Here is a 25,439-nt window from a genome sequence, read left to right as displayed (position 1 = left end):
TTTGATTTTTCCACGTACTCCAACCACTGCGCAGCTGATCGTTTCGGGCAATTTTGCTACGAATTTACGATCATTAAACCTATTTGTATTTCTACTTGTAAATATCACTATCAGTATGGCTATATATTAATGTATATTTATACATATCTTACTGTTTTCTCCTATTTTTCTATATTATATACTGTTTATAATTAATTGCCCAATATCGTATTGAATTCTATACTAGGTCTATTTAGTAATTGGTTATTCCCCAGCATATGTGCTGCTTCTTTGAGTCGTATTACTCTCCGCCGTTCTTCTTTATCTATTATTTTTACTTTGTCTTACAATCGTAGATGGTTTCCATTGTCCTGCCAGATAGGATAATTTCAAACGCTCCGCTACTACGTCTTTTCGATGTTCTTCTAACCGTACTTTCAGTGACCGACGCGTCCCACTTTTATATAGTTTTCCACATTTACATGGGATTTAATGTACTCAGTTCTTAGGCATGATTTTTTCGGTAGGGGGCTTGACTCTCACAAGCTGTTTCCGGAGAGTCGAATCACTCCTGCAGACTACTCTAGTCGCATATGAATGGCATATTAATTGAAGTTTTTCAGACAAGTCCGTCATATATCGTATACAAACTGTGCTGAGTTTTTCAGTCGGTTCCTTTGTGTCTGGCCCAGATTTCTGTGAGCTGATATCATGCTCTCTAGATAGCTGTTTCTTAAACTGTCTATCTTCTCTTGATATGCACTGCTGTTACTACATATTGCTTTTGTTAGATTTTGTAGGCAACAGACCGATGCCTTTCTTTACATTATATAGATTTTGGGAGATGAAGTCAAGGTATTGTCAAGTGAAATATTTCTAGATCAGATTTCCTGTATCCTGAGAAACAGTGGAGCCACTCTGAGATTACGTAGTATAAAAAACAACGGTTTCTGCTATGATGGATAAACGTGCAATACCACTGTATTTAAACTATAATGTTCTGTCGCACATTTTTAAAGATGGAACCGTCTTTTTGTAAATGGTGTTCGTAATATTGTATGAGTTCGAAATAGATATCATCAAGTCCGGTGATTTATCTACTTTCATTTTGTTTAGACCAATCTAGAATTCTAGGAATTATGGAAGTTTATATATCCATATTTGGGTTATGTAGAATGAGACTATTCTACAAACCCATTATCTGAAGAATTGGTTGTGAATCATTGATGTTCGACCTTAGCATTAACACACACCAACGATTGCCCACATTCTCACGCACGTACATACATACAGAGACACACACATCTTATATCAATTACGTGGAACGTACTTAGATTGTATTCGCACATCGTCATGTATTATTTTTTGCACGAATGCTTATATTATTTATTGTGTAAACTATCTTTCGTTATGTAATTTCGTATATTTAATAAATAGTCTAAGCTTAGTAAATACCATTTTATTGGGTCCACTGCATATATAGCGTATTATACTAATAGTACTTCAAGTTCCAATTATCCACTTTTCTCAGTTGGCCATCTATTATTTTTCAGAAGGTAGACATTGATAAATATTTTCGTATTGCAATTTGTTAAATTATTTTACTGCTGTGTTTTTAATCTACTAATGATCAAAGGTTTACATAAAATAACATAAACCACGATTTTTACAATGTGCATGCTTAATTAATCCGACACAGTTTTCAATTGTTTTTCGTAGCAACAAAGATAAATGCCATGATAGATTTATATTGGCTTTTATATTTTTGTATTACTATTTTTATTATTATGATTTAAAGTTATTATTATTATTATTATTATTATTATTATTATTATTATTATTATTATTATTTAAAAGTTTTTTTATCTATTTGTATCCGTTTTTATTCATGATCCGAAACTTATTTAAGCAATAATAATTATTTTACAGCTAATTAATTTTCCAGTTTGAATGGTATGTATACGCAAGGTGTCTTAGATACAATACTTAATGTGCATTTTTTGGGTTTATTTTGTGTGTTGGTCAATAGTTTAAATTAAACTATAAACTAAAAACGAAAAGCACATAAAGATATTTAAAAAAGGGGGGAATGTAAAACAATAAATATGCATTATTTTTAAACTTTTGTCTGCTTACAAATTCTTTCTCGTAAATTCAATGAAGACTATTTAAATCTCAATCTAATTTTGTCATCTCAGAAGAACACACAATATATACAGACACACAAAACCCCTACTGCACACACTCACTAAGTACACAGTTTGTTTTCCTCGTTATGTACACGCCACCCGAATACCAATGTAATCTGAACATCGATATGGGGATTCACCAAGATTAGTAGGAGCAATAATGTTGGAACAAAAAAAAAACAGTCTATACACAAGTTATGTTCTGCACTGATCATTCTGTAATAAAAACACGAGATTTATTTAATTTACACGTAAGGACGCTATCAATTCGACCGTATATATATATATATATATATATATATATATATATATATATATATATATATATATATATATATATATATACTAGCATGTGTTGGTCCTGGATATGACTTTAATATCGAGTGGTGAGGCTTCGGCTTGCGGGCTTTGGGGAGTATGGAACCACCCTTTAATTACCATTGCTCCCAGGTCCACTCTGGCCAAAAAATTGTCTTCCAAATCTTTGGATTCGGCGTAAAATAACCCGAAAAGTGTTGATATGCCGTTAAACAAAAACCACCAACCAACTAACCAACCAACCAACTAGCATGTGTGTCCGGTGTTGCTCGTGTATGTTGAGCAACAAAAAAGTGGTAGTAGGAAAGCAGGCTCAAATACCGCAAAGGAGGAAAAGAACGGGGGAAAATGCCGTCTTTGCTGGTACCAGAACCGCCAAACCGGAAGTGCCGTAGGTATTAATTAAGCCTAGACAATCGAAGGGAGTGGATAATTTCCGAACATATCGGTGAAAAAGGTAACCCCCCCTCCATGTAGAAAGTGTTTAGTTGAAGGTGACGATATTCATGTTGTCAGGGTATTTTTCGATATTTTTCGTCTGAAAGGTCGACCTTCAACACGATACGGATCTTGTAAAAATCCGTCGCCTCCGTCGAAAGTTTAAGGCTGCCATGCAAACAAACATACACACATACATACATTTATATATTGTTAACTCAAATTTTCGACCGAAACCGATTAAAAAGCTTGCCTTATCTCTGAATATCCTTTATGTATAGTTTCAATTTTTTGATTGTCTGAGTAATTTGGTAGAGACCAAAGCGGTCAATTTGTGTTCACTTTGACTCCTTTTATAACCCCTTAACATTTATTGTTTTGTGTTTAAAATCAAGCTATTATGTTAGATCCAAGTTTAAGAAACTTATAGCAAAAATTTCAATAGTTTAGACAAATAATTGTCTGATGAGTTTTGTAGAGTTGTCAAAGGTCAAATCCTTGAACGTTGCCCTCTTAACAGCAAACTAGTTGGCGGATAACGGATTAGAAAGATGTTTCCAAATCTCACTGAATAATAAATAAATATAAAATAATTCGAGTCTGTAGACTAGAAATTGACAGAGGTATTTTGTAGAGAATTATACACAGACAGACACTTTAATATATATATATATATATATATATATATAAAATGTCCATATATATATATATATATATATATATATATATATAAAATGTCCATATATATATATATATATATATATATAAAATGTCCATATATATATATATATATATATATATATATATATATGTCCATATATATATATATATATAAAATGTCCATATATATATATATATATATATATGTATATAAAATGTCCATATATATATATATATATATATATGTATAAAATGTCCATATATATATATATATATATATATATATATAAAATGTCCATATATATATATAAAATGTCCATATATATATATATATATATATATATATAAAATGTCCATTTATATATATATATATATATATATATATAAAATGTCCATTTATATATATATATATATATATAAAATGTCCATTTATATATATATATATATATATATATATATAAAATGTCCATTTATATATATATATATATATATATATATATATATATATATATATATATAAAATGTCCATTTATATATATATATATATATAAAATGTCCATATATATATATATATATATATATAATGTCCATATATATATATAATGTCCATATATATATATATATATATATATATATATATAAAATGCCCATATATATATATATATATATATATATATATATAAAATGTCCATATATATATATATAAAATGTCCATATATATATATATATATGTATAAAATGCCCATATATATATATATATATATATATATATATATATATATATATATATATATATATAAAATGCCCATACATATATATATATATAAAATGACCATATATATATATAAAATGTCCATATATATATATATATAAAATGTCCATATATATATATATATATATATATATATATATATATATATATATATATATATATATATATATAGCTTAATGTGTAAGCGTAAAAGAGAACGCCCAATTCCACAAAGGAGACTTATCTGGATATTATTATTTCTTTTTGTTACATTGGTGTCACCACTTATCAAGGCCCGAAGTCCACTCAGGGATAAGGGTTATTGCGTGTACAGTAATCAATGAGATAGTATTGTAGTAATCATTAGTATTGGGCGTTTTGATAGAGTCTTTACTTAAGGGGGCGGTCTGTCAGGAGTTAGTTTATGTTTGACTTGAAAACGTCCAAGTTGTAGTCGGGTGAGAAAAAGGCAAGCGGCCGAGAGTTCCACTGTCGTGCAGTTCTAAGAAAGAAGCTTTGCGCATGGAATGTACGTTTGGATTTAGGCACAGGTAAAAATTGGGGAAAATTATGGACAGTAGTTTAAGCCGGATGTGTGTATCTCGTGAAAGATTGGGAAGGGATGACGAGAGATTGGAGCTCAGACTAGACCCTGCAATGGAATTAGCGATAAAACAAAGACAGGCTCGAAACATCTCTTCTGTGGGAGAGAGGTTGCAGGGAAGGGAAAAGGGCATCCCCAACTAAAGCACGAAGTCTATTTTGTACTCGGTCAAGGCAGGATGGGATGTTTTAGCAGCTCCTGGCCAGATGTGGCAGCAGTACTCCATCCTTGGACGTACTGGGCTTTTATAAATATAGAGAATTGCATCAGTAGTGAGATATTTTCTGGAGCGGTAGAAGGATCCCACCATTTTCCCAGCGTCCCTGGCAAAAGATTTGATGTACGTGTTCCATTTTAGATCAGGAGTAAAGGTCAAACCCAGAAAATGTCAAAACATGGAGCCTCCCCTAGAGAGCCATCCTTCTCAATTGATGCCAGATGGGGATCCGACCGTTCGTGATGGAAAGATAGAAGCTTGGTGTTGGATGCATTAAAGTGACCAGCCACATTTCCCCCATTGTACCACGAGCTCAATATCAGAGAAAAGAGAATTAGAGAGTACTTTGTCAATTACGGTCTTTGGTGTGTTGCCATAGATGGTCGTGTAATCAGCATAGATATCAACGAAGGATTTATGTATGTGTTTAGAGAGATCATTTATGTAGATCAGGAAGAGAGTTGGACCCAGGATGCACCCCTGAGGGACTCCAGCATTAATACTATGAGCCACTAATTTCTGCACATCAACCACTACTCTTATTAACCTATAGGAGAGAAATGATTTAATGATTGAGAAAACATGTCCAGTTATATCGTAGCTGGAAATCTTGTGAAGTAGGTCCTTATGCCATACCTTATCTAAGGTCTTCCATATGCCAAGAGCAATTGCCCTGGAAAGGAAACCTTTGTTAAGAGATTCAATATTTCTGTGTGATATAACCGTTAGCACATTTGCTGTAGATCTTGCAGAGCGGAACCCATATTGCGTGTCACTAAGAAGGTTGTTTCTGTTGAGGTTGTTGACTACTTCTTTATTTAATATGGATTCCAACAACTAACTCATGACACACAGGAGACTTATTGGTCTGTACTGAGAGGAAGATGACTTTTCACCTGAATTCTTAAATACAGCGCATACTGATGAGGTTTTCCAGGGCGTTGGAAAGCACATGGCCTTTAGGCAACGCTTAAACAGTTTGTTAAATATGGGAGCAAGTTCTGGTTGAAGCTTTTTCAGCACTATAACTGGAATGCCATCAGGGGCAGTTGCTTGACTGGAATCAAGGTTCTTAATAAGATTGGCGACCTCACACACATATATTTGCATGTTGCATTGCGTGGTGTCTGTTATAGCAGGAAATAAAGGGAGTTGATGGTCATTGTCGCATAGGATAGACTAAGATACAAAGTTCTTGGCAAATAGTTTGGACTTGCCTTTACTGACGAGATGACCTCAGGACCATTGATGATAGCTGGGATAGAACGCACACTTCTATTCAAGATCCTGTTTGCTATTTGCCAGAACTGGTCGGAACCAAACCGCTGCTCAACTACTTGGGATTTAACAGACTGAGCATATAGCTCTCTTGCATGTTTTATTACTCTTTTTACAGTGATTGCTGGCAGTCCTGAAAGCAGTTTAGGCTCAGTACATCTATTACGTTAGTAGCTATGGAAAAAGTGATTTCTGTGCGTGATGGCAGCAGCACAATTAGGGGAGAACCATGGCTGGCTGTAAGGTTTTTATTGGAATGTTTTCGATGGTATGAATCGGTTATGCCTATAATTAACCATTCGGTCAGGTCTGATACTATAGAGGCCACCTCATTTTTAAACATGGAATGCAGAGATAGGTCAGATATGAATGTATTGAAGCTATCCCAGTCAGCCATAGAGTATCGATATACAGTACGGTGGAGAGGTAAGTCTGAAGACTTATTACATTTCATTTTTATCTTAACTGCTACAACAGAGTGACCAGAGGATCCCAGAGGTGATAGAACGGAACATGAACTCAGCTCAGGGGAAGTGGTGTTGAAAAGTTCTAGAAGGCTTGCATATTGCATACTGGGTGTATCGAGCACACGGGTGGGTTCGCGAACAATCTGAGTGAGGTCATCGGCAATGGCAAAATCATGACAGAACCTCCCCTCCTCATTAGTCTTATTTGAGTGGGTCAGCCATTCCACATTATGGACATTGAAGTCACCGCAAATGTGAAGGTTAACCGAAGGATGAGCAGACAGGAGGTGGTCAATTTTCTCAGATATCCTCTTGTAGACAGTAACTCCACTGTTGCGTGGGCGAAAAAGGGCAGATATAAATGCAGTGGTGTAAGCTACTGCAACCCGAATGCACATATAAAGTAAATTAGTGTCTTCTCTCGAGATATCCCTTCCACATGGAAAGCCATCTTTGATGTAGGCACATATTCCATGCCCATGGCGATATTGGGGTTCAGCTTTAGATATTAAGTTGGAGTAACTTTTCATTATGAATCCGTCTAGAGAATTAGTTGGCCCTATGCCAGTTTCACTTAGAAAGAATATGTCCGGTTTCCTCTCCTGTAATTTTGGTTCAACCTCTGGAAGGTTGGAACGTAGACCCCTGATGTTGGAGAAGGAGACCTGGTAGTAGGGGTCTACGTTAGTGGATGGGGTTCAAGGTTTATTCGTGTTTCTTTTTTGGAGACTTATTATTGGAGCTTATACAACAAGAGTATTCACTGTAGACACAATACTATATATTGGTAGATATAGAATGGATCATTTATTGAATAATGGAATACAGACAAAATTTGGGCGATAGAAGGGGCTCTTTATGCCAGAGCATTTCAAAGCCTAATGTTTCTCATCAGAAGAGTAGAGAAGGTGCTAAGTAGCATGGGGAAGATGCGACGTCTAGCGTAAGATTCTTTAGGGACGAAAAAGATTAAGAGGAATTATAGAATGGTGGGGGAGGCTTCATTGAAATCTAAATAAATAAGGAGAACTCTTCTGATGAGGAGCACTAGGCTTCGAAATGTTCTGGCATGAAAAGGCCTTCTTCTCCCAAAATTTAGCCTGTATTCCATTCTTCAATAAATGATCCCTTCTACATCTACCAATATATAGTTTTGTGTCTTCAGTTCATAATCTTGTGTATATGTGAGTATATATATGTACATATGTGTGTGTATGTGAATATATATATATATATATATATATATATATATTTAAGAACAACGTATCTATGTGTGTCTGCCGTGTACATTTCCCTACCCCATAACTGTCAATTTTAAGTCTACAGCGTCGAAATTTGATATACGGCGTACTGATATTTGGGAATATATTTGTAATAAGTTTTCGGCCAGAATTTTTTCTGTAAACGGGTCAAAGTTCAACGATTTTACCTTTAAGAACTCTACCAAAGTCCCCTGTCAATTTTAGGTATAAAAATGTAATTGAAGATATAGGTGACTTAGACATGGATCTAACTTACTAACTTTATTTCAGCATCCCCCAAAGTTTAAGGTGTCATAATAGGGGTCAACTTCATAAAACAAAATTGACCGCTTTTTGTTTTTTGCCCAATATACACCTCCAAACACCCGGACAACGCCAGGCTTAAATGCTAGTATATATATATATATATATATATATATATATATATATATATATATATATATATATATATATATATATATATATATATCGCACTCAAATATATTAATGTATCTAAGTCTGTCCATATTTGTACATTTCTCTCCACCGTGAATTGTTTGATATGTCTTCATTATTTCCATCACTGTTTGTAGGTTTCAAATTTATTAGCAGCAAAAAATTGTGTTCAACTGTAGTAGATAATAGTTTCTGCGTCTCATGTCGCTTTTCAATTCATACTGGAAAAAAGATCCTTGCTGTTGATGAAGAAATAGGAAATGTTTTGTTGTCGCCAACTTACAAAAGGCGCCAGAAAGATTGAATCCATATTTCCTATTTCCATATCTAGACTACTATTTAATAAATGTTCTTATTTGTATTGGCGAACTCTTTGCAATGTTCCATATGTTCATGGATCCGAATTTCGATCAAGATTGGATGAGTCCAATTGAGAGAAAATGGATACCAGAAGAAAAATGCAAGCGAAAAAGCAGAGCTATTTTTTATTTGTATTTAATCGATATAACATTGGTAAAGAGGTAAAACAAAGGGGTAATTACCCACCTGAACTAGGTGAAGTTTAAAGATGTATATATTTATATGTGTATTGATAGCTAGAGTTTTAGACATTAGATTGGTGCAACAATAATGTCGGTATATTACGTTGAACTATATATATATATGAAAACGACACTTGACACCAATCCTACATATATATATATATATATATATATATATATATATATATATATATACGCATAAATATATATACACACATATATATATAATAAATGTGTATATATATATATATATATATATATATATATATATATATAAATGCAATATGAGTTTGTTTTTCGTGAGAGGTGAACTAACCAATGAATACAAAATTGGTTACTGTCAGAATATACGTTTTTTTTTTGTTTTTATAAGCATTAATATGTTGCTGCACATTAATAAGCATCTTTCGACTATTTAGTTGCAAGGAACTATATTCCGCTTCAGGTAATACATCTTATATGATAGCAAAGTTTTAAATGGATATATCGTCTTCTTCTTCTTCGCAGGGAATTAATATAAGAAGGTTCCGCTAAGAATAAGACTCAATATGGTGCGAATTATAGTCTATGTTAAGATATAGGAATGACTGGAAGGGATGGTGCGGTGAAAGAAATGGTATTCTTATGCGTGTATGTTTGTCGCCTTACATTTTAAACAAACTAGTAAATAAAGTTTTAAACAACGGAAATATAGATTTGACATATCTATGCTAACAGGAGTTTCAGCTTTAATCGGAGTTATTCAATTATAAATTATTTTTTTTTAATTTGTACTAGGTGGCCAGAAAATGTACGACTTACGGTGCTGTCTTTTATATCTACGCCACATCATTATGTTTGCTACATAAATTAGTGAAGACGTTTACATGTTGGAAATAAATGACGCAGAAAAAAGGAAAATTGAGAAAGAATGGGTAAAACATGAATAATTTACTTCTAATGATTTTGATTTCTTGTCATTCCTATTCGACTTTATGTCATGTACAATCTAACTTGAATAAAAAAATTAGCTTATTTTTGTCTAGTGATCTTTTTTCTAGTAAAAATAGCTGACGTCCCCGAATGTAATAAAATCCAAGAAAAACTTTATAAAAAATTCCATGGAACCATGATGCTATTTTATTTTCTAGATGTTACACTAAACCTAAACAAGGAAACTTATGAATCCTATGAAAATTATAACAGTTACCTCACATATTTCTATACTCCGTCGAGTTACCTTAAATCTATCATAAGACATTCTTCCAAATTCATTAGCCTTAAATAATACTTTATACAAGAAATATTCGATAAATATATTTTTTATTAAAAGATACCCAGTGGATACAAAAACTCATCTAAAATATTTAGAGGTTTCAAAGAAACCACATATATCTATTAAAAATAAATCTGTAAAAAGAATAATTTTGGTGAAGCCTCTTCGACTCAAATGTGAAAAACCAACGTAGGGAAAAATTATTACATCTCATTTATCTACACATCCCCTCTAACAATATCCTCCATTAAATAATTTATAAAAATACTATTAAATTTAGGTACTCTTTCCGCAGTAACTTCAAGGATATAATACAAAAAATATTCCAATAAAATGTAAAATGATAAAACAAAATGGAGACAAAGTAAAAGAAAAATCTGGAAATTGTATGGATAAATCTTATTGTCTCCTCAGATAGAACTGTCTAGCAACTTCTGTTCTATAGATGGCTTGTATTATGGCAAAGTATGTCCCGGCTACTAACCAATTTACATAGGTAAAACTAAATACAATATATCTTCTTTTTTGATATCTATTATTTTATAACTTTTGATATTTTATTTTACTTAAAACAAACATCTTTGCGCAATATTCTTACTCTTATTAATATATATATATATATATATATATATATATATATATATATAATTATTTTTACAAATTATAATAATCAATTATCATAAATACTACAGTCATTGACATGTACATCTCCCGTTAATTTCTATTTTTATTATAACTATCACAATTAGAGTAGATGGTTGTACGTAAGCATTGTAATAAGTTAACTATATGCATTTTCAGATTATTATTATTGTTATTATTATCAGTGTTATTATTATTATTATTATTATTGTTATTATTATTATTATTGGCTCACACGGAGCTTTCACACAAGTCAACAAACGATCTGGTTGGAGACCTGTGGTGTTCTCTGGAAGCTGAGTGACAACAGGTCTCCCCAGAGGTCCAGCTCTATCCTCCTCCTTCGATAGCATTTGCAAATAAATTTTCATCATTGCAACATACTCTTACCATTGATTGCTCGCTGGCATTGGGCATTGGTTTATACTGGAATTTGGGTAGCACTAAGCCTCCTCAAGATACCAGGTCTCTTTTCACTTGCCCAGCGGAGGTCTGAACAGTGCTCCCTCCTCGGGTTTTCCATGCTCCTTGACCCTTCTCGACACTTTGGTATCACTTTTCTATTGGGGGAACGATGGTGAGACAATGGAGGGATGCATGATGGGGGTGTAGAGCATGTAGATCTGCAGCTTCGGCGTTCTTCATTCCCTGTAACGCTTCTTCGTTATATTTCTTGTGTTATTCTCCACATAAAAGAGTTTTCCTTAATAGTTCAGCCGTTTTCATTACCGTTAGGCATTGTATTTTTACAGCTATTCCCCATGAGTCCAATTTCTGCCATTCTTTTATCCAGGTTTTTTCGGAATTGTGCCTAGTGCTTCTATTATTATCGGTACTATTTGGATTTTCTTCATCATCCAAATCATTTTAATCTCTCTGGCTAGTTCTGTGTATTTGCTTCGTTTCTCCTTTTCTTTTATACTCACCCCATGGTCAGCTGGGACATCAAAGTCTACGATGTGACAGGATTTCACTTTCTTGGTAATTATTACGACATCTGGTCTTCTTGCTGGCATCAATTGAAATGGATGGCTCTCGTCTAGGAGAAGCCCCATGTTTTGACAAGCTTCTGGGTGTGTTCTTTTACGCCTGATCTAAAATGGAACACGTACATCAAGTCTGCTGCCAAGGTCGCTGGAAAGATGGTGGAATCCTTCTATCGCTCCAGAAGATATCTCACTACTGATGCAATTCTCTATCTATATAAAAGCCAAGTACGTCCAAAGATGGAATACTGCTGCCATGTCTGGCCAGGAGCTTCTAAAAAAGCATATCCTGCCTTGACAGAGTACAAAATAGACTTCGTGGTTTAGTGAGGGATGCCCTTTTCTCTTCCCTGCAACCTCTCTCCCACAGAAAAGACGTTGCGAGTACACTCTTTATATGTGGCAAAACATAAACGTAGATTCCATGAACAAAACTACTTCCTTAGAACTGTACGCCTGGGAACTCTGTTCTGTTTGTTTGCTATCCGACTTTCTGCAATATGTTTATCTTCAAGTCCAACGTAAAAAAAATATTCATGAGCCATCCCCTTAAGTAATCCAATTTTCTAAATTTCCGCTACTAAATATGACTAAATGTTTCCCTGAACCATTGAACACTTATTTAGCCTTACTCCTCGAGTGGCGTCTGCACCTTGATAAGTAGTGATTCCTTCGTAAACACATTGAATAGTTTTATGATATTCCAAAGGTCTGCAAATTATGTAGTTTTGGCCTATAGAACTAATAATATAAGCCATTCAATATTCCATTTGCCGACGAGCATAGATATATCTGTATATAGATATACCACATTTAAGGGAAAGTTTATGAGTTTCCTTCGGCCCAAGATCAAAATGTATGATGGCTTCTTCAGATGCTACATTTGATTCTGTTCTGTCTCAAACGATAAGAAATCCTTTAACTCTGTCCGTGTAGATAGGATCTACTGATCAGAATATATCAAATGAAGGTTCGTTATAAAATCAATGGCCTGAATTGTGTAGAGTGATGTGATATTTGCCCCTACTGTTTCAAGAAGTTGAGGTGGAACTTTTTATAGTAATTAAACTTGGCATTGGCACACACTTTGTCTATAAAGTTGATGTTGATTTTACGTTAAATTGATAGAGAAAAGTAAACCCCACTTCATAATTTCTTCATATCTTTGAAAATTTATTGTTTTCTGGTATTTCTACAGTTATGCTCGCTTTAAGCCCCCTTTACAAACTATAATAGTAGCAGATATAATGGATGTTCGTGAGTGAAAAGATACTGCACCTTAACCTATACTTCAAACAGTAACGTATGTTTCTAGTTTTGCATAGGAGTACAAAATATCTGATAGTTTCCCAAAATGTCTAGCCTTGATCGAGTGGAGCTTGTTACAATTGTTATAAATGATCTAAAATTACAGCAAGGGAAGACTTTATGCCAAATATGTCTCATATCGTATACCTCTCCTCTTTGGTTTCCATAAATAAAGCGAATTCAAAGAGTATAACGCTTATATTTTACTGGAATTATTCATAATCATACGCATGATAAAAACGCCTAAATGACGATGCCGAAAATTTATATTTGTTTAAATTACATTTTCGTGACCAACAGGGTTTTCACCGATAAAATCCGAATTGATACGCTCATGACATTATACTAAATAAGTATTTTTATCAATCATATACATTGCAGTGAATTGCAAATATTTTGCTCTGATATATTTCCTGGTCACATAAATAATAAAATCTACTACAGTTAAACATTTTTTTTTTTAATTTCGAGAGTGATTGTTAAACAAAATTAATCATACATAATCCCAGATATTTAGAGGTTACACGCAGGTGTCTATATTTTCAATATATTAATGATTAATTAACTAGATGCATTGTTTATCACTTTTATATTTGTTTATTTTAAATACATCCTTGAAAACCTTAGACTGATGGAAAGCGATTCGCCCTTTTTTCATTATAAATGTGTTTCCGTAGAGAAAACGATGGCACATCCAATGTAATCAATTTAAGATTCAAATTTACAGAAAACATCATCTGGTTTTGATATGTCTGTGCATGTAAAAGTGCAGCACGTATATATTATACTTAAAACTACGTGATAACTCGTTTGTTGTGTGTTAGTAAAGAGAAATTCGTTACTGTTTAAGTAAATATGCTATTTAAAAAGCCTCAACAAATTATCCGATTAGCATTAGATCTTTACTACTGATAATCTATAACCCTGATATTGAAAGAAATGAGTAGGACTAACATTTTATAAACTATCTAATCCAAAATTTGGATGGAATAAAAAAAAATAGAATTATTAAAAAATAATATATCAAAATATAATTGAAAACATATTTAATCGATTAGTTTTGTTTAAGCATATTGATCATTAAATGGGATTTCGACAATAATTGAGCACCTGTTATTACAATGTAACCCACTAGGACTTATATTCGACTCCTCGGAAATTACCATCAGTATAATTTCATAGAATATACAAGTATAATATAAATACTTTAATACATTATAATACAAAACAGGGCCAAATCCTTACTAATCTGTGAAATAAAAAAGAGGAGCACCTATTTATGCCATGGCATATTCAAACTTCTCACCAGACGAGAAAAAATCGAATAACATTAATGAATAGGCAAATAAGTTTTTTCTTTGATAATTCACATTAGAGATTGAAAGGTTAAAGCGAAATCCAATACAATTGAAGGCAGGTGAGTATATTAAAAGTATATATTAAAAATTTAAAGGCGAAAAAGGGGAACTGGTAAAAGTAGGGTTTAATAGAAATATATTTAACAATAGCAAACTCGGACAGGATAGGACAAATAGATTTCCAAATAATTATATAGAGATTAAAACAACAAGGAATAAAAATATGTTAACAAGTAAATAACAAAAAACGTAACAATAAAAAAAACATATTATATAAATATATAACCGAAAATAAAAATGGAAAAATATAATTCACAAATAACATCCGCACTCTATAGTTAATGAATTAAAGCTTAATCCACAACGACAAAAATGAGAACAAGTAAATAACTGTTAACCATACTCTTCAATATTACTGAAGAAATACTTTTGTTAGTAAGTCTCACGAGGAGTAGTTGCAAACATAAATTTGTCCTGAGCACCTGATAAAATTCTCTAGTAGGTTTGGAAACAATGCGGAGTGTGTATAATTGAACTGGGTTATTAGAAAGACGTGACCTTTTGTGGAAACTTGTTTTGAAACTTGTAAAACTTAAGCTTATAAAAAAATGCTATGTTAAGAATCTATTGAATGCAAGGAAGATATCGCTCAAAACAGGCAGAAGAATTTGATATTTAAGAGAAAAGAGAATTACTGTTTCGAAAATAATGATGGTACCCGCTTATACATTACACTTAATGGTTCATATTAAAACAACTAACAATATGAAATATTATTAGGATAATATAGGGTTATCTTGTGTGTAACGATTACGTATCCTTTAATCGGAGTTACTGTCTTTTAATTTTTTGGACCTTTTTTCTTGAACTCGTCTAAATAAAACGACGCACCTTTGTGCCTCTAATGCATTTACGCACGTGTAGAGCTAGTGAGAAAATAAATAGAAAAATAACACTACTGAATAACTGGGAGATATTAAAGTACAATAAGACTGTCTCAACCAAATTTGCACCATGTATAGATTATGAAAAATACTACTTCCCAACAACGGCTCGCAATTGACTATATCTCCTCTTTATTTACTGTATTTATAAGTGCAGCATATAATTTAAAACCTATCTTTTCGTTGGCAACAAAGAAAATATGTTTTTTTTTTGTTGGAAATGCATCGATGTAAATTTATATTTTCTCTATATATATATCCTTTAATAAATATAGAAATCTTTCTTCAGAAATATAGAATAAAATCTAATTATGCTTTAGCACGTGTGCTTGTATGGAGCGGCTCATTAGATTTCCGTCCATTTATACACCTTAATCAAAGTATATGCTTTAAAGAATCATATATTAATTCGGTTATGGAATTTGGCTTTCTAGCAGGTTTTGCATATAAATGTAGTTTATATTGTACATATGATTATATAACCCACTTATATGTATACTAGACACACACATTACACACGCACACACCCACACACATCCATATATATATATATATATATATATATATATATATATATATATATATATATATATATATATATATATATATATACACTATTACATGAGTAGAAACCTCGTATGTTTTTGTGTACATTATTTAATCTATATCAACCTGCTAACAACAATGTATTTTTGAAATAACACAAAACTGAAGCCTAGTCTACCTCGGAATGTGTTTGTGTATGTGTTTTATCTAAATCTATCGAAAACTCCGATTAAAATAAGAAGTCCGATGTGGGCTAAACTATGCTCATGTATACCACCTAATATCGAATGCTGGTTAGAGAGTTGTACTACCGCATACGCGGAAACGTCCGGCGTATAAAATGTGCCCTCGATACAATTATATGACAGGGACGCGTTAGAAATAGACGGTTCTATTTAGTGTACTATTGAAATATGTGACTGAACAGGGTATTTTAATGTTTAAGTGAGGCCGATATTTACAAATATTTTTTAAAAATAATTGCAGATAATTCAAAAATAGATTTCATTGTGGACAAACTAGCCTTCATTTATATATATATATATATATATATATATATATATATATATATATATATATATATATATATATATTACACAGTGATCACCACTTATCAAGGCCCGGAAGCCACTCAGGGATAAGGGTTATTGCAAGTACATTACGTTAGTGTGGAGATTTGATGAAGTGTTTACTTAAGGGGGCGGTTCATTAGGAATTTCTTAACGTTGGACTTGAACACATACAAGGCGTAGTCCGGTGGGAAGCAGTCAGACGGAACAGAGTTCCGCAGGCGTGCACTTCTAAGAAAGAATCTTTGTTCATGGAATCCGCGTTTTGATTTAGGCACAGATATAGAGTGGGGTAAATTTTTCACAGTGGATTCAGCTAGACGCGTGTTTTTCGTGAAAGATTGGCGAGGGGGGATCAGAGATTGGAGTTCAGAGGAGCACCTGCCATGGAAATAACGATAAAACAAGGATAGGCTCGCAACGTCTCTTCTGTGGGAGAGAGGTTGCAGGGTAGAGAAAAGGGCATCCCCCACTATATACACATATATGGGGCATGTGTATATAATCGTCGTATACAATTGTTTTGTTGATTTAAATCTAATACGACCCACGTTAATATTAGTAATACAATGACGACAGCGTTGGTGTAAGTATGAAATAGCTTTATATTCTAGTAGTAAGAAAAAATATATACCCCAAAATGAAACTATGCCATGCATCGAAAATGTGAGATAAACAATTGTCCTTGTAATTATCTCATACACTGTGGTAGAGTAGAAAAATGTAAACCCAGTATACCACCTTTATTTAAATCATATAAATTAGATTTACATCTGTTACTTCAATCATCTGGATATATATCTTATGAGCAAATAAATAGAAAAAGAAGAAAATAATTAGAAACGAATGAACGGATGAAAAAAAATAGAAACGAATGAACGGATAAAAAAAAACACTAGCAATAGAGATTATCAATAAATGAGATGGATAATGAAATCGCTACCAGAAATTAAAACAAAATCAACAAATCTAAGAGAGAAAATAACTACGCCTTCAATGTAAAATTAGTACCGATGTCTTCACTGCTAGAGCTTGACGATATCGAATTGTACTTCCTATTCTTCCTTCACAATGCCCCATAACTATGCCCATTTTATACAAGACCTGCCTCCAAAAACCCGACTGCAAACACCGAAAAGTATACGCTTTCTTGCTGTAAACGTCACTCGAATGTAATATTGAATCTCGTTTTAATATCGCTCCTCTGTTTGTATGATGAATAGGTCTCTTTACATTATGATTCTACTGAAAAAATGTATGTGCATATTTTATCAATTATAGTTTGTATAATAAATCAATATATATATATATATATATATATATATATATATATATATATATATATATGTATATGAGTGTGGTGTTGTGTGTGCTTTGAATCTATGAAATCTCATCATTGTATCCAAACAAAATATTAAAATGTACAAATATTTCCCTATGAGGCAAACCTACATGACAGCGTACATTAATATTATACTGTAAAATTTGATGCGAATTAGTAAAAAAAAAAAACAAATAATACGTCCATTTAAAAATTAATAAAATAATGTCAAATGTTTCTACATGAGTATATATAACGTCCTTCAAGCCAGCTATATAATAAGCTCATATTTAGTTTTTTCTTAAAATTTAAAAAAATATATATATGAATCTTTTGCAGATTGAACATTTTTATTTTTTTTTATTTTGTGAATTCCTTATAATTATGAACGCTTCGCTTCGACGGATGGCAAATACTGTAAAAGTTATAGATACATTATTTTGATTTAATTATGCAATAACATCAAATGATCTTAAAACATATTTCATTATTTGGAAATTTGGAATTTTTAAATATAAATTTTAATGAATAGCATTTACTATTACACACGTTATATATATATATATATATATATATATATATATATATATATATATATATATATATATAGAGAGAGAGAGATAGATGCATGTATATATGTATATATGCATATATATGTGCATGTATGTATATATGCATATATAAGTATACATATGAATGTATATATGTATGTATATATATGTATATGTATGCATATATATGTGTATGTATGCATATATATGTGTATGTATATGTATCTATGCGTGTGTATATAGGTATGTAGATATTTGTATATATATATATACATATATATATGTGTGTGTGTATACGAGAGGCTGCAATAAGTAATGCCCCTGCCACATTCCCAGCTGTCTGATCTTGCTAACATAGTGCGTGTGCTATGATTTATATGTCTTCGGGTTATTTGGCAAATGACGGCTCTGAACTAATTGTGGTTTGTTTTACAGGTGTTTTAACTAGTCAGGTGTGGAATGATGCCTGTATAATGTCGAGCAGTGATCCGGTTTTTGTATTTAATAGGACGCACACCAGAGGGGACTTTTGATGAAATGGAAGAAACTCATGCTGATAATGCCACATCATATGACCTTGTAAAACGCTGGCATTGTGAATTTAAACATGACCGAAAGTCTGTGGAAACAGCTCCCAGACCTGGTCGAACCTCTTTTGCGATTGATGAGGCACCTGTCCGTCAAATTGAGGCTGGCATTTTGGAAGATCTGCGCATTAATATTCACCAAATAGTACAGGGTCTGTAGAACTATCATTCATGCTCATTGGCATATGCATAAGGTGTCTGTCAGATAGATTTCAAGGTTACTCACACCATTCCAGAAGCGAGAACGCATGGAGTGCTCGAGGATGAATTTAGAGATGTGCAAAAATGATGAGTCAAAGTGTTTCAAAAAACTGATTACATAGGATAAAACCTAGGCCAATAACCATGAGGCAGAGACCAACGCCCACTCAATGCAGTGGAATCACTTGGACTCACCATCAAAAAAGGATGCAAGAGTGCATCCCTTCGCTGGCAACGTCATCCTCTAAGAATTCTGGGACCACTACGGAGGAGCGATGACAGATTTCACAATTACAGGAGACTATAATGCTTCACTTTGGAGGAAATAAAGGAAGCTATCAAAATCAAGAGGCGAGGCAATATCAGCAAAGGTACCCTCTTCCTGCAGGACAAGGTTCGGGCGCACAACTTGTCTTTCGCCAGATCAGAAGCATGGGCGTATGGTTATGAAATCCTCCCCCATACTCCCTACATGACCTTGCATCCTGTAAGTTTCACCTCTTCCCGGCCATGAAGTTGGTTTTGAAAAGAAAGCGTTTCCCAGATGGTGCAGCCTTGGTTTCTGAAGTCACGTCGTAGTTGAAGGACCAACCTGGAGTGTCCTACAAAAACGGGTGACAGAGCTGCATCAAACAGTGGGAGAAATGCATAATTCAGTGGGGTTCCTATGTAGAGAAAGACTAATAACTGTGCAAAGTTTCATTGGTCTACTTCTATGGGAAGTGGGTCAGGGGAATTAATTATTGCCCGCCTGTTACATGAATATATATATATATATATATATATATATGTATATTTTTATTTATATATATATATATATACATATATATATATGTATATTTTTATTTATATATATACATACATATATATATATATATATATATATATATATATATATATATATATATATATATATATATAACGTACAATGTTTGCCTCATTCAAAAATGTTCAGCGGAATATTATACCTACGTTGTGCCTTCCAAGCTGTCTAGACTCTAATATGTAAGATTAATACGTGTTGGGCCTTGTTGATAAGGATATTGTTTGATATCCCCACAACAGTAAATAGTCTTAAAAAAAACAAAAATGGTCAGTGTAATGTACACCGATCTCTACCGTGCTTGTCAAATGTTTTTGTTTCGAATAAAAATGTTATTGGAGCAAAGATTAATGCATTAGAGTGAATTGTTAATAAAACTGTCGTTCTACTTAATTACATAAGGTTTGTTGTCTGTATTCTATTTTCTCTTAACAATACAGTGCCTATTCGTACACACCAGGGGTAACCTGTATATGTATATATTTATATATATTTATATATATATATATATTTTATGAGTGTGCATACATACACATGAACCATAAAGCATAGAATGTATACAACTAAGAATAAATATATATGTGCATAATATATACGCATACGTACATATAAATATATATGTATATATATATATACATTATGTGCAGTTATACATTTATACATATATGCATATATATGTATTTATATATGAACATATATGTGCAATAATATATACATTTAGATACACATGTATAAATATATATATAAATGAGTACATCTATATATATATATATCTATATCTCTCTCTCTCTCTCTCTCTCTCTCTATATATATATATATATATATATATATATATATATATATATATATATATATATATAGGATTATAATAATAAAAAATATTATTCCGAAGAAAAGAACAAATAAAGAGGAATAAACTGAGCTATGAGTTCATAAACTTAATCTTTGTCCTTCATTTATCCAGGAGAAATCTTGAAATAAAATCAAAAGGTTGGTAATCATAAATTACTAAAAAGGGGCTCAGTATTTAGTATAGTCTCAATTATTACGAATTACTTCAACAATTATCTTCGGCATGCTTGAGACTAAGTTTTTTATTAGTTGCGAAGGAATTTTATCCTTTGTACTGCAAACTGAATCAGAATAATACTGGGTTCCATCCTTGCAATCCATCCCCAAAGATATTCAATGGGATGGATGATCTAGCAATTCTATACGATTTGAAGAAAAGTATTCTCGTGCTTGTGGAGTAGTGTGTATCGTAGCATGTCTTGCTGGAAAATCCAATTTCTTCCACACAGCCGTGGACCTTCAGTCCTGATAGAGGCATTTTCAAGCATTGAAATATACTTCAATGATGTTTGCCGGTCTTTCACTACTTGCAACTTTAGGGTCCCAGCTGAGGAGAAAGCACCCCAGATGATTAAAGACCCTCCTCCACTATGCCGAGTTGAAAAAGTCTCTTTGGGCAAATTTTTATCATGCCAATAATGCTGAAATTCATCTGGACCATCTAGATTAAACTTGTTCTCATCGGAGAAAATTACATTTTCCCACTACTCTTCATCTGAAGTCTGATATTTGGCAGCATATTTAAGTCGGTGGGTTTTGTTCAAGAAGCCGTGGTTTCTGAAGTTGCGTTAAATGATTGAAACCCTTCATATTCAGGTGCCTTCTGATGGTTTAAGGACTACATTGTGCTGCTGTTTGGCTTTTCAATAGATTTGAGCTCATACTATTTTTCTTTTTTAACTTGTTCTGATACGGCGATCCAGTGATGGGGTTATTTTTTTTTGGTCGACCTGGACTCTGTATATGCCCACATTGGTCTAGATTTCTTAAACAAATTGTGGTGACCGTTTTACTCCGATTCACTTCGTTTGCAATGGATGTCTGGGAGAGTCCACCCCTATGCAGCTCAAAGATCCTTCCTCTTTCAAACTTTGATAATGGTTTCCCTTTTTCCATTTATAATTTAGTAAGATGTTTTTTATCCACTAACAATTAGCGTTTAGTAGCATAGAAAGTTTTCGTATTAATTATTTCAAAACTAGCCCATTTTATTAAAGTGGTATTATTATTTTGACCAGGTGAAAATGTTTGTTTTTTTCAAATAATTATTATATTAGGTTTAAAGTTTCGAATGAAGCAGATTCCATTTTTTTCTATCATATTTTCCCTTTTGGCAATGTTTTCAACCATTTGTTTGATTAAAAATTCGATATTCTGCGTAAATGCTTACTTTCTTAAGTGGTCTCAGGATTTTGGCCAGGACTATATATATATGCATACATACATAGACATATATATTCATAAACATATATGTAAAATATATTCCTATGTAAACATATATATATATATATATATATATATATATATATATATACACACATTCACATACATTGATTTGTTTTCTTTTGTACGGCGTGTATCTCAAATCACTGTTTGATTTATATTTATTTTCTAACGATATGTCTGCAGGGGAAATGACCAGAGTGTCTCTTGTCGCGTGGAAACAAATCAGAGAAATATCAGTTCTAACTATAATATTTTACCTCATTTGTGCTTTCCGTATATTACTGATTTTCTTAGCCACAAATTCAATTGTATTGAGCACAAATGTCTTAAGGTGTGTAGTCTGTGTAGTCTTGTTAAATGGGTTTTAAACGAAAAACATTACAATAAATCTGATAAGATGGAGAGCGTTTTATGAAATTTGTTTTAATATTTGAATTGCAAGGAAATTCTAGTTTCTTTGACCAGAATATTGCAATCACTTATATTGATGTGTATTCGAAATATCATTTGCACATACAATCGAGCTTATAAAAACAACGTTTTTGTTTTTAATTAGTGTTTTTAACTTCAAGTTTCTACAGTGTCCTTTCCATACCATAACACCTATGAATACGTTTATCATTAAATTTTAACATCAAAGGAATATATATCATATTTGACATAATACCTAAACGTTCATAACATTCTCTATGAAAATATTTTTGTCTGTGTGTTATTGTGTCCGAGATGTCCTTCACTATTTGATTACAAATGGTTGTACATAAAAAATGCAGCTACCTTATCTGGCCGGAAGTGTCCTAAGATATACTTCAATCAGAATGTCTCGTAGAATAGGTGTAATCGAAATATTGAGGAAAAAGAACACTACACAAGTAATAAGGCCAGGCATTTCAAATATACCATCATAAATTTGATATAATAGCTGCTCGTGGTAAAAAAGTGTTCTTTTGAGCGATTTTTTTTATTTTAACCTTTAACTGAAGTGATATATATATATATATATATATATATATATATGGAGCGCTGCTGCCACATCTGGGCAGGACCTGCAAAAAGCAGCCTATCCTTCTTGACAATGTACAAAATTGACATCGTGGCTTACTGGGGGATGTCCTATTCTCTTCCCTACAACCTCTCTCCCACAGAAATGACGTTGCAAGTCTTTGTTTTACCTTTATTTCGATGGCAGGTGCTCATCTGAGCTCTAATCACTGGCCCCGCTTGCCATTCTTTCGCTAAAACAGCCGTCAAGCTGAAACCACTGACATTAATTTTCCCCATATTTTATCTGTGCCTAAATGAAAGTGTATATTCGACTATGAAACTATCTTTCGCTTGCCTGTTTCCCAGCTGACTAGAACTTGGGTGTCTTTAAGTCCAACATAAAACAATCCCTGAGTAACCGCCCCCTTAAGTAAGACACTTTATTAAATCTTCAATACTAATGATTACTACGATATTATCCCATAGATTATTGTACACGAGTGACTTTGATAACTGGTGAACTGTAATATATATATATATATCTGAAGTGAAATTATCAGTCTGTGTGTGTACATTTCCCTACTTAACCTCTCTGTCAATTTTTAGTCAACAAACACGAGATTTTAGATAATAGTAGTGAGATGTGGGAAATACTGTTTAATTGGTTATCGGCTAGACATTTGGCTGTCAAGGGGGGAAAATTCATATATTTGACTTTTGAAAACTTTACAAAACACCTCGGTAAACGTTGGGCATAAACATTGGAAACGTAAGATGTAGGTTTCTTGGAACTAAGATTTTTAAACATTTTATTTGAGCCCAAAACTGAATGTTAAACTAAATTAGGGCCAAAGTTAACAAAACAAAAAACAAAAAAAACTTATCTCACCGGTCTTTACCAAATTACTCAGCTAATTTTTAGTCTAAACATTTAAAATCTTAAAAAAAACTAAAGGCGTTTGATTTGTTTTGTGGAAGAAAAGTCAGCTCCCCAGAGTCAAAGATGCAATGTGTGCCTTGCGATGTGTAAGCGATAAAACAATTTTGTATAGAAAAATTAATTTCCCGTAAAGGGTGTTCAGATATGCATTAAGCTTTTTAATCAGTTTTTTAGCGACAATTTTGCTGCCAACCTGCCAAGATCTTAGTTAAAAGAGTTGCCGTTTACAGACTCTACAAAACTCCCCCGTCAATTTTTTGTTTGAACACTTAAAATTTAACATGTATTTTATCTAGCCAAGAGTAAAATTATATAATACACACATGAATATATATATCTTCTCTATATAAATAAAATGAACTCATTTTTCCCGTCTGATTTTGACATTAATAGGATTAAAAATCAAGATATTTCATGCAAATATAATATGCACAAACGACAGAACAATATCTGAGGTGTGTTATAGGCTTATTATTTCTCAAATTCCTCGGTAATCTTAGATTTCTATACTTTTTCTGCTGAGAAGTCACGGCCAAAATCGGTTAAGATCAATGGAAGTGGTAAAATATTTTCTCTCTAATAAATTCCTCCTCCCCCTGCCACCACTTAACACCGTTTGGGGATCGTTCACAAGGAACAGTTGAAGAAAGAACACCGGTTTGGCATCGTAGTTCTTTCATGTGAAGTTATTTAAAATCACTAAACTAAGCTGCAGTGGTCTGTGGCGTAGTGGTTAGCGTGCTGGACAATTCACATTATATTTTCACGTTCGCGCCGACCTACCGTAGTCGTTTTTTTTTCCTAAACAACTGGAATGGACTTTTCTTGGTGGCCGAACTGTTAACGTTGCAGATGGGTTTTTTTCATACTTTATTTTCCTACTTTTACTCATGACTCCGGGTTTGATCCTTCCTACTTACCTACCATAACATTTTTTAAAACTGCCCCCCCCCGTCCTGGAAACAAACACTCGGGCAACGCCGGGT

General features: G+C 32.7%; 1 protein-coding gene across 2 annotated transcripts in view; it reads right to left on the bottom strand.

Moving 5' to 3' along the window:
- Nucleotides 1–25,439, bottom strand: part of LOC145288088 (neuroligin-2-like) — a 298,059-nt gene that overhangs the window by 118,654 nt on the left and 153,966 nt on the right. The window lies entirely within an intron of this gene.

Source organism: Euprymna scolopes, chromosome 11, assembly GCF_053919585.1.
Source record: "Euprymna scolopes isolate OS-2025 chromosome 11, ASM5391958v1, whole genome shotgun sequence".
Lineage (NCBI taxonomy): Eukaryota > Metazoa > Mollusca > Cephalopoda > Sepiida > Sepiolidae > Euprymna > Euprymna scolopes.
The sequence above is the reverse complement of the archived record's forward strand: the minus strand, read 5'-3'. Positions and strand labels throughout refer to the sequence as shown.